The sequence below is a fragment of the Centropristis striata genome, chromosome 13 (assembly GCF_030273125.1).
Source record: "Centropristis striata isolate RG_2023a ecotype Rhode Island chromosome 13, C.striata_1.0, whole genome shotgun sequence".
Classification (NCBI taxonomy): domain Eukaryota; kingdom Metazoa; phylum Chordata; class Actinopteri; order Perciformes; family Serranidae; genus Centropristis; species Centropristis striata.
Window position 1 is genome coordinate 20,685,816 of NC_081529.1, and position 18,785 is coordinate 20,704,600.

At 38.4% G+C, this 18,785-nt stretch overlaps 1 long non-coding RNA gene across 1 annotated transcript; it reads right to left on the bottom strand.

Moving 5' to 3' along the window:
• Positions 1-2,921: 2,921 nt before the first annotated feature.
• LOC131983865 (uncharacterized) lies at positions 2,922-14,913 on the bottom strand. The gene is made up of 3 exons (XR_009395503.1): positions 14,327-14,913; positions 8,669-8,791; positions 2,922-3,510 (listed from the first exon to the last, which is right to left on the bottom strand). It is a non-coding gene; the product is annotated as an uncharacterized LOC131983865 (long non-coding RNA).
• Positions 14,914-18,785: the final 3,872 nt, after the last annotated feature.

The window sequence follows — 18,785 nt, forward strand, 5'->3', positions numbered from 1 at the left end:
CATGTAAATATTTATGCATCCTGGGGTCTCGAAACAGTCTGTGAGCTGCATGAATCAGGTCTGATTGGAAAGCTGAGACTAAATAGACAACCTTGATTCCAAAGAAGTTGGGACACTTTACAGACATGCCCACTTCATGCAAATTCCAATTTGGGGCAAGAAACATCATTATTTTGTCCTCTTGTATGTGAATATTTCTACATCCTGGGGTCCCTAAACAGTCTGTGAGCTGCATAAATCAGGTATGACTGGAAAGCTGAGACTCTTGTGGATTCAATGAGCCCAAATGTTCATTTTCAAAGTGGTCCCTTGACCTCAGAACCCAATTTATTTGAATATCTGGAGGTCAATGTGTACCCATGAGCCTCCTCTTTACAGATATGCCCACTTTGTACTGATTACATGCAGTTTAGGGCAGAAACCTGCACTTTTCTCATGCAAAGGTGATATTTTTGCCCAAATGTCCATACTGTATGTGAATATTTGTGCATCCTGGGGTCCCTAAACAGTCTGTGAGCTGCATAAATCGGGTCTGACTGGAAAGCTGAGACTCTTGTGGATTCACTGAGCCCAATTTTCTTCATGTGTGATGATGTTAGTCAGTGTAACTTGAGCAGACAACACAGCACAAGAGCTCACCATACAATCGCAGAAAAAATGGAATTCTTGCAGAAATCTCCAAAATGTCAAACGTTTTTGAAATCAAATCACAGCATGGATTTTTCTCTGGTGTTTCTCAAGATTTTTGTGTGTCAATGTCATATTCTGAAGAGATTTTAGACAGAAAGATGGTATCAACACAAAAACTGCTGCCGCAACTTTTAAGTTATAACTGAGCAAATTCAAAGTTCTAATAGGCACCTAAGAAGACACAATGTTTCAGATTTATGGCAAAAATAACCTGACTCACAGTGCTGAGCTGCATCTAAAATTAATCTTCAGGTTCTCAGCCTCAGATGATGTACACCACTTCTATGTGACATCTACGATTGACCTTCTATCTCCCCCTAAAGACCCCCTGCTCTGCATAAAAAACAAAAAATGATGAATGTGGATCTCTAAGGCTTAATGGGATTAACACATTTAACCTGATTCATCTGTGTGATGACTGGATGTTTGTGTAATTGACAGGAATGCAGAATAAGCCTGCGCCGTCTGATTGAGGCTGTGAATCAATAAACCCTGTGCGCAGCGGCAGACGGGACCCGAGGCCATGGATTTGTAGAAGAGGAGATCAGTCACTGAGGGAATGCTGGAAAGTCAAAAACTTGTATGACTGATACACTACAGGACATCTTAATCTGCTCTGAGTAACAGCGAGACACTGGGATAAGCTACATGATCTCAGGAATCTTCTCGGCTCAGTCGAGCATGTGGGCACGCTCGTGCATAAATCCAGGCCTTAATACACCGGGACACACACACACACACACACACACACACACACACACACACACACACACACACACAACAAACAAACATCTGAGTGGGAGGACGAGATGTGAATGATGCTTGTGGGTAAACTGGGTCACTGCAGCGGTGAAACTGAGAAAACATGCAGCGATGAAATCAGAATATGAATGAATAAAGGTGTGAATGAAAATAAGGTGCAGTGTTGTGAATAAGCACATACAAAATAAACTGAGGTATTATTGAATAAACAAAATATTGTAGTCTGAAGCTGCTCCAGCGTCCCCTAGAGGCTGCAGTGGCTGTTACACCTCATAATATGTTCGACATAGTCAAAATTAAACCTTAAAGTGACTGAATCCTAACTAACTCCAAAATAGAGCCAAAGAGGCTTAACTTTAAGCCTTAATATAAATTAAAAGATTAGATCTATAAAAAAAATCCTCCTCCTCACAGTTTTCATGATTGGGGAAATTAGCTACAGAGACCAAAAAAGTTTTCTGAACCAGGCTGTAAACAGGTATTTTCGTGCTGTAAAATTGAGCATTTTAACATGGATGTCAATGAGGATCGACTCCCTTTTGGAGCTAGCCTCTAGTGGCCAGTAGGGCAACTGCAGTTTTTGGTACCTTCCACATTGGCTTCACTTTTCAGTCCTGGAGTTTTTCTGCTTGGACAGAAGTTAAATACTGGAATTGACCAGCTTAAAATGATGAAAATGTAAAGTTTGTTGTTCTGAGGATGGTGCTCGAGAAAAAGTGTGATCATTAAAATCAAGAAGGGTTACGCCTCCTGATGGCATGACTGTATATTTTGTCGAAGAAAATCATGTCAACTGGCTTCACAGTGTCTCTGAGGAGCAGAATTTAATGTTTTTAACAGGATCTGGTTAGTGCAAACACTTTATTTTTGGACAGGTTTTAAATGACACATGCAGAATAAAGTGATTTTGACAGGAATATCAATATTGTATGCTTCTTTTTGGTCACTGTTTCAAACGGAAACATTCATAACCTATGATTCGTTTAAGGGCTGTTGAAAGTTAAAAATCGGATGATAATGCCCGTTCTTTCTCCAGTAAACGATTTGTATTCCTAGCAAAAATTATTTAAATTGTTTAAACATTTTTCAGCCCTGGAGTTTTTCTGCTTGGACAGAAGTTAATTACTTGAATTGATCAAATTAAAAAAAGGTGAAAATATGAAGTTTGTCCTGAGGTTAGGACAAGAAACGGTCATGTGATCAATAAAATCAAAAGGGTGAGAGCATGAATGTTTGATTATATGTTGTCCCAAAAGAAGAAAATCATGCCAATTGACTTTTAATTCAACAAGTAATGGATTGAGTCATGTAAGAATTTCAATTATTTTCTTTTATGATTCTGAATAACATATTTAAGGCTGTAAAGTGTAAGATAAACCCAGATTTTTAGTATATAACACTCAAAAATTTGTTGCAGTTTTAAACATGTTGTTCCCAGGTGCAGTTTGAGAGAAAAATTCTAAAAGAAAAAAATATATATATATTTTACTGTTGAATATTAAGACAGAAACGATTAAAAAAATGTTTATAATGGAAGAAAAACTGATTATTAATTATTGATTAAAAAATGAGGAAAATATATTAAGAAGCTGTGTGTTTGATGATTGATATTTGCCATAATAATGTACAGGTTATTTTTTAAAAATTGTTTCAGATGACGTGATCCAGCTCTGTGATAAAACACTCCATGAAACCTGGTATTTAGAAGCCGTTCTGAGCAGATTCCTGCAGAAACAGACTCCATGATGAATCCTGGTGTTGTAGAAGATAATGTACACAGACGGTCTGTGTAAATGACACTGCAGTCAAAGTCAGCGAGGGACAGGAGCTCCGTCAGTGTCTCCCGTCCCTCTACGGCTGCTCCGGCATCATCACTCTGCACGCTTTAATCCGCTGTCACTTTCAACACTTTGCATTCAGAGCACGAGTCCTAATGAGGAAGCTGGAGGTGACACCCTGACCGCTGTCCAGCCACATCCACACAAAGACTGTCACTAAATCCTCACTGAGGACGGAAGCTCCTGCTGGAGAAATGCAGCAGGACCTTTGACCTTCATCCTGCAGGAGAAAAAAAATGCTGTTATGCAGAGAAGATGGGAGAAACTATTTATGAGTTGTCAACAAGTGAAGAATTGTGACTGGCAGCAGCTGCTACTGTGCAAACTAAACCCACACAGATAAATTACTGGATCATTGATGCATTAACTGTTTATTTTATTTATTTCAGTCATTAGACATTAGTTGACCATGCAAAAAACAAACAACAAAAAAAAAAACAGCTAACGGTGCATCAGGTGCATATATAGGTGCATCTCAATAAATTAGAATATCATAGAAAAGTTTATTTATGTCAGTAATTAAATTCAAAAAGTGAAAATTATATTTACATTATATAGATCTGTTACACACAGAATGAAACATTTCATGTCTTAATTAATTTAATTTCTTCTAATTATGAAGATTATGGCTCACATTTAATGAAGACTTAAAATTCAGTGTCTCAAAAAAATTGATTATTACAAAAGACCAAATTTAAAACGTATGTTTAATATGGAAATGTTGGCCTCTGAAAAGTATGTCTATCTATATGACTCAATGCTTGGTTGGGGCTATTTGACTTGAACTACTGGAAATGGACTTTTCCACCATATTCTCTTCAGATGCACCTGTAATAATGCATTATATTTTATAAATGTTAATGTAGAGGTGCAATATTTCCCCTTTGAAATAGAGTTAAAGCTGCAGAAAATTAAAAAACTACTGAGAAGATGTGGATATTGAAAGTATAAAATGTGTTGCAGTCGTCACGTGTTAGAGTGAGATTGGATTGCAACACATTTGTAGTTGAAATATGTTGAAATTCAACATGTTATTTACTTTTATAAGTTTATAAGTGGTGGGTAAAAAGTCCGCCCCTCCAAGGAAAGACTTCTCTCTCTGATAAAAGTTAAAAATCTTTAGTTTTTAGTTATGTAGACTGTTAACACAAGACCCACATTAATCCCAATAAATCTGCCCTCATAACATCGAATTATAACAATAATAATACCAATAAATGATCTGCATCTCAAACAGGTGTCAGTCGAACAGAAATGACTGCTGATTTCCTTTTTTTCCCTTAGCAACAACAATAACAATAACAGTTTAGTTCATTCGACCATAAATTAAGCAGCTCCAATTAATGTGTGAGAATAAGCTGTTAATTATATTTCTACTCCTGCAGTTCAACACAAAATATACAGTTACAGTGCTGAATTATGATCCTAAAACACACCAGGCCCGAGCTGTTCCAGGGCGATTTTTGCTCTTTTTACATTTTCCTCACTGTGTCCTTGTATTTCACTGCAACATATACAATCTCTATGAATAAATCCTGCAGCTCTATGGAATCAGCAGAAGAATAATACAGTTAGAATGACAGAAATCATGAATAAAGTTGAACTTTTCTGTTAAATTATTTTTTTTTAAATTGGAATAAAATTCCATTATATATTTTCCAAGTGTCCTGAGCCAGGAATACTGTCCTCTCCTCTATGTAAACAGTCTCTCCTGTCCTCTCCTCTCTCTTCTGTGTAAACAGATTTTTAGTGAATATTTGTCATGTGACTGTTGGTCTCAGCAGAATCAATCATGTCTTCACAGTGTCTCTGAGGAGCAGAATTTAATGTTTTTAACAGGATCTGGTTCGTGCAAACAATTTATTTTAAATGGCACCTGTAGAATAAAGAGATTCTGACACAAATATCGACATTTTAACACAAGTTTTGGTCAGTTCGGTTCCGGAAACTGTTGAAATGCCTGTTTTCAGAGTTTCTTTCTACAATAAACTTTGCATTTCTGGTTGATTTTTTTTTTTTTTTTTAAAGAAAACATTCTTTTCTTTGAGGAATTGGACGCTGAAAGAATTTCATGTTGAAAAATCAACATTTGTGGCAGCTCTGTTTTTCTTTCCAGACAATTATTTAACCATTCTTGTCACTTGCAGAATAAAGACACACAGTCGTCTGCTCAGAATATCTGATGTGTGTGATTTCAGACTCGTGGCTCATACATAATGAGTAAAGAATACATGGAGAATGATGATTAGCAATCGCCTCGGTTACTCTCAGGAGGACACTTTAAATATTTAACAATTAACTGTGTGAACCTTCCCACAGGTTTCCTGCAGGTGACCTCGCTGATGTCACCTCGCTGAGTGAGCCCAGACATGGACCAGAATCTTAACTGGGTGGTTCATGATGCACCTAATGGGTGAAACGGCAGCCTGGATGCTCACCTTCTCACGTCTGATGGTGGAGTTTTATGGGTGATTAACAGAGACGACTTTACTCTTGTTCACAGTAATTATTAACAACACTTCATCCTGATTCATCTGGGGTTTATGGAAATCCACGGGTAAATGTTTTTATGTTGAATATTAAACATTACTGACGTCTTTATTTTCAGCTCCTCTGTGAGGACAATTTTATTAATGACACAGAGCTCAAATTGTGTAAAAATAAGTGCAGATTATACACACTGCAGAAAAGAACTATACTAACTCTTTAGTTTGTTAAAAAGAAAAGAAATATAACTTTCAACTCAAATTTATATACATATCACGTCACACACAATGGATCCAATGTGATTAACAGCCCAGAGGGGAAACAGAAACTAAATAAAGTTGAAGATTTAGCAAAAAACATTAAATATGTCACAGGGAAATGTGTTTTTTCCTGGATTACAATCACATGATAAACATTGTGAACTAAAACAAAACTACTTGGTTAGGTTTTGCAAGAGATCAAAGGTTTTCTGCTTAAGTAATATACATTATGGAACTTAACTCTAACTAAAATAAATGAACGTTCTGATTTGACACAAGACACGAACGACACTCAGTTTGTTTAAGAGCCCAACTGATTTAGGCCACGTTCAGACTGCCAGCCAAAATCCGATTTTTAGCCCATCCAGATTGGAACTGGAAGGCTCTTTTGAAGTATGAACAGTCACAAATCACATGAAATCCGATTTTTGCGAAACGGATCGAAACCACCTTCGGGAGGTAGTTTCAGATCACATTTAGACAGATGTGTCTCAGTCTGAACCGCTCCAAATACTCAGATCGGTTTTGACTGTCCGTGACGTCACTCTTCGCGTAGCGCCGGCAGCGCGGAAACGAGGTGTCCACCGGCAGCCGCGCCTGACTCATGCGGGCCCAAAGGGGGCGTCCATCCGCCCGGTTTCTCCCCTGGTGCGTCTGTGATGTTCTGCACCTCTACTGGACGGTGATAAGGGCAATATACTGAGGTGACCTGCCTCCCTCATGTTTGTTGTTCTTGTTCTTGTCGCAATTAAATGACGTCTGACGCCGTGACAACGTCAGACGCTCTGACGCCGTTACTATGGCAACCTGTCAGATCAGTCAATATTGTGGCCCAGTCTGAACAGAGCCATATCCGATTTGGACACTTGCTAAAAATAGTGTGGACAGTCAGCCCTAAAAATCAGATTTGAGTAGGAATCTGATTTGAATCAGATTCGCCTGCAGTCTGAACGCAGCCTTATTAGCCTATCAAAGATCTCCTCAAAAAAAGTTTGGAAACACTATTAAACAGCACATTTCTTTGGGCACAACCCACACGTTTAGCTGCTCATTCCACAAATGCACAATTCTTACAAGTGGTACCTCATTGTAAAGGTGACTTATTTAGGGAAAGATAACTGACTGAAATAATGTTTGTTGAATATTAAGTTATTTGTTGAAGAAAACCTTCTGAGTATATTTGCAGAGTCATATCAGTGAAAAATCCACATAAAAAGGGTCCATTTCTTATTCCAGTTCAAAAATTAATTATATTGGGCACCATATTGGTTATCTGTGAATGTTTGTCCTCTAAGTTTATTAGTTTCAGACTCAAAAATCTCAGTTTGTTTGGCTCAGACAAAACTACAGAACGTAAAGTCATTCTGAGCTGATGGAGGATGAACAGGTCTGTGATCCTGAAATATAAAGAGCTGCAGGATGATATGAAGGCACTGGGGACTTTTTCCAGGTGAAACTAGATTAAACTAGATTTGTTTTTCAATTCTGACTTATTCTGACTTGATACAAAACTCAAACATGTTTTCACAAGAGGAGACAGGGTGCACAAGTGAGGAGAAGGTCACAAAGCCAAATGCCTGATATAGTTAGCATATTGCTCTGATTCAGCTGCAGGTCAGAGGCAAACAGAACAAAGGAACCAACTGTTTATATAGAGACTTCTGTAATTAGACTCAATGGAAAACACCTGAGAGTCCCTCGGTCCTCATCAGACTCAATCAGCTCAATTTAAACTGTGTGTGCACACTTCAGCTACTTATTAAGAGGTTTAAAGAGGTTTTTAGGTGTTAAAATTTTATTTTGGGGGGTTTCGGTTTGTTTATAAAGTGAGTTCAGACTTTAAAAACACATTTGTGAGAAAAGAATAAATATCAAACCTTCTGCAGATTTTTATAATTTTTTGACAAAAACAACACATGAATATGACTCATTGTTAAGTTTGGCTTGTAACTCACATGTTTTAGTGCATGTAGGATTACTTATGGAGGATTTAAGATAAGTCATGTTGTTGTTTTTCTAGGATTTTTTAAAGCCAAACTGTAAAACTTGAATATTTTTGCTTTCAAGACACAACAGGAGGGATGGATCGTGATTTTTTTTAATTCATAAAAACTGAATAGTTCATGCAACTATCGTTTTTACTCGATGACTAGACTACATGAATACAACTGAATGATGCCTAACTGCTACAGACATTTATATTCATTTATTCATGCTATGTATTTACCTTTTTGCCTCCATACCCCTCTGGATGTAAATAGTTAAATTGTATGTTTTTGTATTTTATTTTTTCTTTACATATTTATATTATTAAAAGGGAATGGACAATGAACATTTTGAACAAGAAGTTATTGATACAAAACCCTTGGCTCTGTACAATTTTGATACTAATAACTGTAAATCCATTTGTACTTGTCAATTGTTGAAATTTCCTAATAAAAAGATAATTATATATTTTTTAAAAGAAACACAGCCTCTGATTGGTCAACAGACTCTTTAGTAAAGTGTCTGTTATTTTATACTTTTCAAGCAGCTCTGGAAGCAGAATTTGAGGATTTGCACTGAAGGATATGACTTGTGCAAGAAAAATAATCATGCATCTGCAGGGGCAAAAACTTAAAGGTTACTTACAGGTGCAGGTGGTGATTCTGGTTTTATCGATTTGCAGCAAAACTCCTCAACAACTGCAGTTTCAGGATCCTCCAGCCACCTCCCAGCAGAGAGCCGGAGAAGTCAAAGATTACCTAAAAAAATCTTTAAACACATGAATAAGTTTGGAGGTAAAATATTTCGCCTGCAGCTGCCAAAGAGCCAACACTTTGTTCCTTTTAATCTGACCTTCTTCAGTCCAAAGATTTCCATAAATTATTGATGTTTGTAGCTTTTTTTCCTCCCGGAGACGATATATTTTTTTGTCACAGCAGGAATAAAACTGAAATGGTATTTATAATAATAAATAGCACCATTAAACCTCTGCAGTGAAACCAATAAACTGTCACAGCTGAAGGCGACCGCCAGGACCTGGGGCTGAATGCTGCAGAATGTGGAGAAGTTTGAGGATTTATGAATCGCTTTCTGTTTGAATATCTGCACTGTTTTTTTTTATTCCAGGCTGAAACCATCATGCTGTTCTGTCTCTCAGTAGTCTGTCTTTCTGTCTATCAGCTCCAAGCTAATTTGTTCCTCCAAAAACACCTCACAAATATGTAGTTTCATTTAAAAAAGCTTCAGCAATTTTCTAAAAAAAAAAAAAGCTTCTAACTGTATTTTTTTTTATAAAACAAACAGGAGGAAAATGGTGCATTTGTTGGGAACTATTTTCAGCGGCGGATTAATCCATATTTGGTGCTCTAGTGAGTATTTGTGGCAGCAGGGCAGAGTGTGTGTGGGACTGAATTAAAATAAACTTCAGTAAATCACAATTAAGCATCTTTCGCAGTACGAGAGATCACTACGTCCTTAAGCTAAACACATGTTAACACTGTAAAAGGGTCAGAGTTTTGTTAGGATGAGGCAACAAGACTACTTCTCTAAGGTGAAGGAAACAACTACATGGTTAGGTGTAAGAAAAGAGAGTTAAAAGAAATAAAATGGACATGTTGTAAAATGTGACACGGGAGGTGACGCAGCTTTGCACAGAAGTAAAGTAACGTAACTGTTGAGGCATCTTCCCAAAGTAGATTTTGTCTTTCTTTATACTCTGTATCTTCACTTCCGGCGCCACCTAACTACAAAAGTGTAAAATTGGCCCGAAATAGGGCGCTTTTTGGTGAAGGAGCAACACATCCAATGATTGAAATTTTTCATTCGGCTAGAAAAAATTGTTAGAAACCACAAAGATGTTTAAAGTTTTTTTGTAATAATGTGGATTAAAACTGGAAGAAAAAGTAATTTAATGACAGCTTCTACTCTCAACAATGGATATAACACAAGTCCAGTTGATTTTAGACATTTTAAATGACAGATTCAACCTTTAAATGGCCATATGTAAGAGGAGTCTTATATTTGTTTATATTTTATATAATGTACTCTCACCTGCCTGATCACCCGTATAGTTCAAAGGATGTGTTGCATACAAAGGCAGATTTTAGAGGAAGGAAGTGTTGAAAGGGTCACAGTCACACCTGATGCAAATCATATGGTAGACAGTGTTTACACTAATCAAAAGATCTGGATTTTAAAATATGCACACAATACTTGTTAAGAGATACAACCACTGTTGAAGAATTCTTTGGTGAAGACTCTTGTTAAAACCTGTGAAATGAACTGTGTTTGCAGCAGCAGAACTCTTTCAAAGGTTAGACATAATAATAGACAAACAGTGAGACAGTGAGGAGATCATTCAGGCAACAGAATTCCTGACGTAAAGTTGAGTCTGCAGGCGGCTGTTTGCGTTTGTCTGGAGGACGATTCCCCTCCGACAGCGTGACGGAGAGAGGAAATGTCAGCAGCGGAGCCGACTGTTTGCTCTGCCTGATCCTCTAACAGCAGACGGTCCTGGGATCTCTGTCGCTCTGCAGGCTGGACAAACTGAGGACACCACGGGTTCCCTCACAATACTCATATTTACACTAGAGTAACACCACGACTGAGGCCTGTTTTCTACTCTCCTAGATCTGACATTACACTGTGTATCACTTTGGTGCAGACAGAGATATTTTGATTATGATCAGCTGAACTAAAGTTCTTCAGAGTATGATTTCCAGTGTTTATGCTGACCTCTGACTTCTATTCTATTACCACCATCAGCGTGCTGTAAAATTAGCTCCCCAAGTAATTAACCTTTTAGTCGACCCTGTGACTGTTCCTCTCGAGTCTCCATGATCTTTATTTATGAATGCTAATTTATATTGCCAATTATGGACTTTTTTTTTTACTAATGCTGATATTTTATAGTGATGCAAACAATATTTTGTTGACAATTAAATCTATCTATCTATCTATCTATCTGTGATTGACCAACCAACCAACCGACCAACCACTACCCAACCAACCAACCAACATCCAAGCAAGCAAGCAAGCAACAACCAACAACCAACAACCAACCAACCAACCGAACAACAACAACCAACAACCACCACCCATCTATCTAACTGCTACTCAAGTATTTATGAGGTAAAACTTCACATTTAAATAACTCACCAGTGAAGCTCTACAAACAGCTAAATCATAATTATGTTTTTGTTTTATGTGCTGAAAAAAAAAGTTGTTGAATATTATTAGAAGTCAGTTTTCATGTGACCTGTCACACTGTCCTTGTAACACCTTTACTTCTTGCATTTACATGTATTAATTTAACTTTTTAAAACTTTGTTTCTTGCCCAAACCAAGGATGAAGTGGTTTTGTGGTGCAGTTTAAAAAAACTGCAGCCTTTAAACTAAACGTAGCCACTTTGTTTTCAGCGAGCCGCCTCTGAACGGACTAATAACAACCTGTTTAACCCGCCAGCAGGTAGATCAGACCCTACTTGCCCATTCTCAAGAGCTGATTAGCACCAATAATGCCCATTTAATCATCTAATAACAAGTGAACTTCAGATCCAGACGTCAGATGATTAAAATCCTTCATTTGGTTATATTATATAATGAAGACAACCAAGATCTTAAAGTTTTTCATGAAAATGTGGATTAAAACTGGATAACAAAGTAATGTAATGACAGCTTTTACTCTCAACAACATATGAGACATAAGATGAATTGATTTTAAGATGTTTTAATGCAGATAAAGGACAGATTAAACCTTTAAATGACTGTATACAATGCGTCGGATCGGTCGCTGTGTTTTTTTGAGCTCCTCAAGGTTTTCATGTGTCGCTCTGATAAACTGACAGACGGCTGACAGACACTGGAGCTGATGAACAAAGTGAAACATCGAGCAGATAACCGATGAATATTGGATTTTACACTCATCAGCTGGACACATTTGCAGCTCCATATAAATGCTAATTCTGCTGAGTTGTTGTGCAGCTGGCTTTGCTGCCCCTAGCAGCTCAAGGCAGGAACTGATGCAGGTTTAATGTGAGGATGAGGATGAAGTTCAGCAGAGTTAAAAGGAATTTTCTTTCTCCTGTTTTAATGCTTTCAGAGGAGAGGTGACTGAGCATTGATTATCTATTGACAGAGCACCCGAAGAGAGAGGTACATTTGTTTTTACTTAATGATCGTTCACCTTTAGTCCATTAAACAAACAGGTTGAAGCAACAAAACACTGAAGTTAATCACACTTTTTTGAAGTTAAAAAAAGCATTAAATTACTCAAACTGTCAATTGAAAAGTTTCTAGAGATACTTAATGGTTCACTTGCTGTGTTAGAATCACTCAGGTTTTGTTGTACATCCTCAGAATTTAGTTCTGAAACTGGAGAGAAAAACAGAAGTCAACAGAAATTATGACGCTAAAGGTGCAATATGTAATATCTGACCCTCTTCGTCTGTAATAAACAACAACATCTCCAACCTAAACGACAGAAAAGACTGTTTGCCAGCACCACCCATCCTCCTCCTTAACCCTGAACCTCCCAAAACTGTCCGGCGGGACAAAATAAAAAGCTTAAAATGTTGATATTTGTGTCAGAATCTCTTTATTCTACATGTGTCATTTAAAATAAAGCGTTTGCACTAACCAGATCCTGTTAAAAACATTAAATTCTGCTCCTCAGAGACACTGTGAAGACATGATTGATTCTGCTGAGACCAACGGTCATGTGACAAACACAGAGCAGAGAGGAGAGGACAGGAGAGGCTGGAAACATGACAATAATGAGAATATGTATAATATATGGAGAAAACTATTTAGGTAATTTTGTGTTTTTTTTGTAATTTAATGCCTTTTTTGGTCTCTTTTTGGTTATTTTATGGTGTTTTTTGGTCATTGTGTGTCCTTTTTGATCATTCTACGTCTTTTTTTAGTCATCTTACATCTTAATTAGCCATTTTGTGTTTTTTTGGCTTTTTTGTGTTTTTTTGTCTTTTTTTGTTTTGTTTTTAAGTCTTTTTGCCATGTTATGTCTTATTTGGTCATTGTAGGTCTTTTTTGGTAGTTTCACATCATTTTTGGCCTTTTTGTGTTTGTTTTTTTATAACATTTGTGACACTTGTGGGCAATTGGAAAAATGTTGTATATACAGTATAAATTCCGCACAAAGACATATTTGAGTTAGCCATGATTGTGCTGATTCCATGGAGCTGCAGGACTTAGAGATTACAAAGAAAAACAAGGCCACAGTGTGTAAAATGTGACAGGAGCTGCTGAAAATGCTTGTGGTCTTGTTTAAACCTGCTCTGATATCTGTGTCGGCTTCAAAAACATGAAATAAACCTGGAGCCAGCTGGTTGAAGTGTGAATCTACATGCAGAGGACCAGCGTCTTGTACAGGATAGAGTCGTGTGTGTTGTGCGTCGCGGCCTGAGTCTGTTAACCCGACAGGTGTCAGCGTCTCCAGCTCCAGTGAAGAAGCTTCTCGCTGACAGCAGTCAGACGCTCGCTGACCCGGCAGCTGGAGCAGAGAGCCGAGCTCCACGAGACGCTGTCAGTCGTGTTTTCCTTTCCGATCTATCTGTAAACTCCAATCACCCCGAGAGACATCTTCACCCTCACACTGAGAGGAACAAAGAAATAAGGAGCTTCACAGCATTTTATTGGACATTTGTTGTGCTCTTTTAGCTTCTGAGCTCCTAAAGGTTCAGAGATATAATGCTGAGTGGATTAGGATTAAACCAATATGGCTTTTTGGAAGCTGATTCTGACGCTAAAGTGAAAGTATTTACCATCAACCACCCGACAGCACCAAAAAAGTACAAGGATGCAGGGATTATTGTTCCCCTCAGGATGGAAAAGCCTCTAAAGCAGCATTTAGACAGACATGTGACTCTGAAAGTCTCAGACACAAAAGGAAACTATCTTTAGGTGGACCAGCGTCTCCTCAAGGGTCAGAAATAAATCAGTTATTCCAGAATAAATGATGAAATAATAAGAGATGGAGATGGAGGAGAGGGGGACGTGCGGGGCTGATGGGGGTCACAGTCGGACGCCTCCTGAATGTAAACAGCGTGTTTCCCGGCTGCTTGTGCTCGTCTGCACGTTAAGTGTAACGGTTATAAATCACGCGCTGACACTTTTACCAGACGCAACACTGGCAGAATATTCAACCGAAGCGCCTGTCAATACGTCAGAGAGGGAGAGGAAGGAATTAAAAACATACAGGAAGATTGTGAGACGTGGTGGAAGTGAGAAAGAAAACTATTCCCCAAGGTCAACATACAGAAAATAATGCACAAGTGATATACTCACTCAGACTCTGAGATTATTCTGCACCTCCAGCTGAATCTCTGAAGGCAGATATCTGCATCTATAGGCCTGGTTTACATTTGCAAGAGCAGTTTGTCCGAGTAGCATTGATTGATCGTGTTTGAGTTGTCAAACTGATCCTTGAAAGCGTCGGTGTGGCTGCAGGTTTTTGCAGGAGAACACCTGATTGAGTGCACAGTTCAGGTGATTAAATGGGTTGTATCAGGTGTGCTCGTGCTGCAACCACAGCGACCCTTTACCCCCTGATGTAAACAATTAAGCCAATAGCTAAGGTTTTGACTCGTTTTCAGGTTTTTTCAGTGTATCTTAATCCTAAAATAGCTGCAGCTTCAAGCAGCTTCAAGCAGCCTCTACATGTCGAAGTATCCATGGGCAAGATACTGAACCCCATAATGCTCCCGATGCTGCGTTGTGTGAATTAATTCCTGATGATAGGATAACCTCACTTGTAAAGCGATTAAAGTGGTCACAAAGACTATAGTGCTACATAAGTGCAGTCCATTTGCCATTTAATCCATATTCAGATATGTTTAAATAGAGATTCTGGACCTAAAAAGACATAAAGTACAATTGAAGTTGCTTTTCCATTGAAAGTAGCTCAAAATCGAACTAAAAGTTGACAGATGACCAGTGGCGGAAGAAGTATTCATATCTCTTACTTTAGTAAAAGTACTAATACCACACTGTGAAATGACTCCACTAAAAGTAAAAGTCCTGTATTCAAAACTTACTGAAGTAAAAGTATAAAAGTACCAGCATCAAAATGTACTTAAAGTATCAAAAGTAAAAGTACTAGTTATGCAGAATGGACCCACTCAGACTGTTTTATATATAATCTAAATATATTGTTTTATTATTATTGATGCATTTGTGTAAGCAGTGTTTTAATTTGGTTTGGGTAGGGCTCATTTTTACTACTAAATATACTGTTGTGTAGTTTCATTTATAAAAATGCATAATCACTTTAAATGTATCATGTTTTCATGTTAGATCTCAACCTGAAAAGTAACTTAAGCTGTCAGATAAATGTAGTGGAGTGGAAGTATAAAGATTCATAAAATGGAAATACTCATGTAAGGTACAAGTACCTGAGAATTGTACTTGAGTAGAGTACTTGAGTAAATGTACTTAGTTACATTCCACCACTGAAACAGATGCACTTCAACGCCACATACTGATGTTTTTTTGTGACCCTGCTGGTCTGATTCGCCGAACACAGAAACCTCTTTGATTCTGTTCCAGTTTGTGTCACTTTGCACCAGTTACATAGAAAGGGGCTTTTCAAAATAAACTTTGAAAAGTGCTTTAATCTGCACAATAAAACCACTTGACTTTGACCCAGTAGGTCAGTGTTCGTGTCCTGTATGAACGAGGAGTCAGTTTTATCTGGAGTTAACCTGCAGAACCAGAAGAAGTAATTTTATCCAAAACTTAGTCAAGTAGTTATCATGCGAAGTTGTCCTGTGAAGTTTATTTTGAAAAGCCACGATGCATTTAAGTAGCGAAAAGACTTCTAAAACTCTCCAAATCTCCTCAGCAGACATGCATGGAGTTACCAATGAACCAGAAACAATGAATCCCCTTTTTGTCTCGTTATGTTTGGAGGTAAGTGCTGAAGCAGCAGTGGAGACGTCCTCAGAGCTCGTCTCCTCCGTCCTGTCCTGCATGATGATCAGAGCGGCAGGGCTTGGCCAGCATCCCTAAAATACTGTGACCCTAATCTCTCCCCAAGACTTCTGCTAAGCCCTGTTTGTGCTAATGAACCTCACAGCGGCAACGCATGAGGGAGAAAAAAAAGAGGTCATTAAAAAAAAAAAGAAAAAAGGGAAGCATCTGTCTGGAATTAAAAGAAAGCCATCTGTCATTACAAGATGAGACTACACCTGGCTGGTAATGAGTTCCAAATGTGCTAAAAAAAAAAAAACTAAAAAAAAACCTCAGGCAGGGGGAATATTAAATGTGAAAGATGCTGGAAAGTGACAAAGGGAGTTGGCAGATGAGGAAGATTGCTACTTTAATGCCTCTTTTTTTTTTTTTATCTCGCCCTTTCTTACAAATACTGCCAACATTCAGTCAACAAGCTGCTGGCGTGGCTTTAATACAGTCATGTCTTATCTTGTGTTTACTGCCGGAGATGACTCCCATCACAGAGGCAAGGTGAACACAACCTTTCAGCCATGATGTGTGTGTGTGTGTGTGTGTGTGTGGAGGAGCAGAGAGCTGCTAACGAGCGGCCTGAAACGGGACGCTGTGTCCGATTATCCCTCTGTGACTCCGGCCTGCAGCGGCCTCACTGTCCCGCCTGCTGCTGCTGCTGACACTTAATGCGGCGGCTGATAGAGTCATAATCGCCGCCGCCGCTGGGGCTCACCTGTGGGGCGAGCAGGTCTCACAGTAGCACCTGAAGCAGACTCAGTAAATAAATCTAGTAATAAAGCTGTGGAGGAGAATGGATTCCACTGCAGATGGTACAGTGTGTGTGTGTGTGTGTGTGTGTGTGTGTGTGTGTGTGTGTGTCTCCTCTCAAGGACAAACTTGGGAGTAGTTCTCTGTTCTCTGACCATCCAACCGCAGACTTTCAGTAAAGCGACGGTGGCTGCAAACTAGCAGCAGTGTGTGTGTGTGTGTGTGTGAATCATTTGTGCAAAGTGAGAGTGAAGAGCTGAAAATAGTTAAACTTCTCCTGTAGGTATATTTTTAATATTAAATTATAAAATATAAAATTTGTAATATATAAAATCTCTATAAATCTATAAGTCCTGCAGCTCTATCAGCACAATCATGGCTAGAAGTGGGAACAACTCGAACATGTCTTTGTGCAGAATAACAAAGTTAGAGTGACAGAAATCAGAAAAAAGACACACAAAAAATGCAAATTCAAGTGACTAAAAAAATGAATTACCAAAAAGAAAAACAAAACAAAACAGCTCTCTCCAAATATTGTATAGTTAAGTATATGAAGTAGAGGCTGAAGTGTTTCCAGCCTCTCCTGTCCTCTCCTCTCTGCTCTGCGTAAACAGCCTCTCCTGTCCTCTCCTCTCTGCTCTGTGTAAACAGCCTCTCCTGTCCTCTCCTCTCTGCTCTGTGTAAACAGATTTTCAGTGAATATTTGTCACGTGACCATTGGGCTCAGCAGACTCAATCATGTCTTCACAGTGTCTCTGAGGCAGAATTTAATGTTTTTAACAGGATCTGGTTAGTGCAAACGCTTTATTTTAAATGACACATGGAGAATAAAGAGATTTTGACACAAATATCAACATTTTAAGACAAATTTGGTCACATTTTAGAACGGAAAGAAAACATACTTTTTTCGGGGTTAAGATGGTCACATAGGCAGGAGTGAAATATGCAAAATGGAGATTTTAAGGTAAATATGGAACTACAGATTTTAATTCTGCAGATAATCTCAGCTTTCAGCTCTCAGTTGCTGCTTCAGTTGAGCGAGTACCCCCCCCCCACACACACACACATAAACACACAACTACCCCTCTCTGAACTCTATAAACCTGCAATCAAACACACTGTGAATTAATTAACCTGAGCCAAGTTTTTGCATTTTCCATTTGTAGCGCTGCCCCCCAAAATGCAGACACGCCCCACATACATAAAAAGGCAGAGGGGGAATTAAATCACAGCTGAGGAGATTTGAATTCAGAGGAGGAGGTTTGGTTTGATAGTATTAAAAAAAAACCCAGCGATATCTTGTGTCAATAAAAACTACTGAGGTGCTTCAGGGAAGATTGAGGTGAACACAGGTGTAAAAAAAAAAAAAAAGAAAAAAAAAAAGATGCCAATTACCTGGAGAGCAGATACAAATACTGCCGAGCGTGAGACTGTGAAATAGTGTAGGAGTATGACTGGATACAGGACTCTGATTCATGCATTCAATTCCCAGCAGTGAGTCTCACATTTGTATTGGCAGCGGGCTCAGAAGTGGATTTGTCTGGAAACAGGCCAGAGTTTTATATCTGGCTGCTGTTTGAATGTTCAACAAGGACTCTCTGCAGCGTTTAATTGGATTTATTGAAACTAAAAGGAAGATTGCTGGAGAGTTTTTGCAGCCAGGGTCATATTTTGGTATCTTTGTTTACCATCCAGATGTTTAGCAGCTTTACGGGATATCCAGGCATCACTAACCACAGCTGCATGTATAAAGTGACGTGTTTTTAATAATCTCGGTCACTTATTTCTGTTCTACGACAAGTTTATGGTTGTGTGAGTTTGCAGGATATGTTAAAAACTAGTGAACAGGTTGTGATAAAACATGGGAAGTGAAAGTTTTTAGTTTTTCTTCTTGTTCCTGCAGCTGGATGATTGAGCTCAACTGTGCAGAGTTTGATACTAAAGGTTGTTTTTTTTCTTCACACTAATCTGCAGAAAAGTTGAAGGTTTCTTTGTGCTTATTGAAAATCTGTTGTCACAAAAACCTCACAAATAT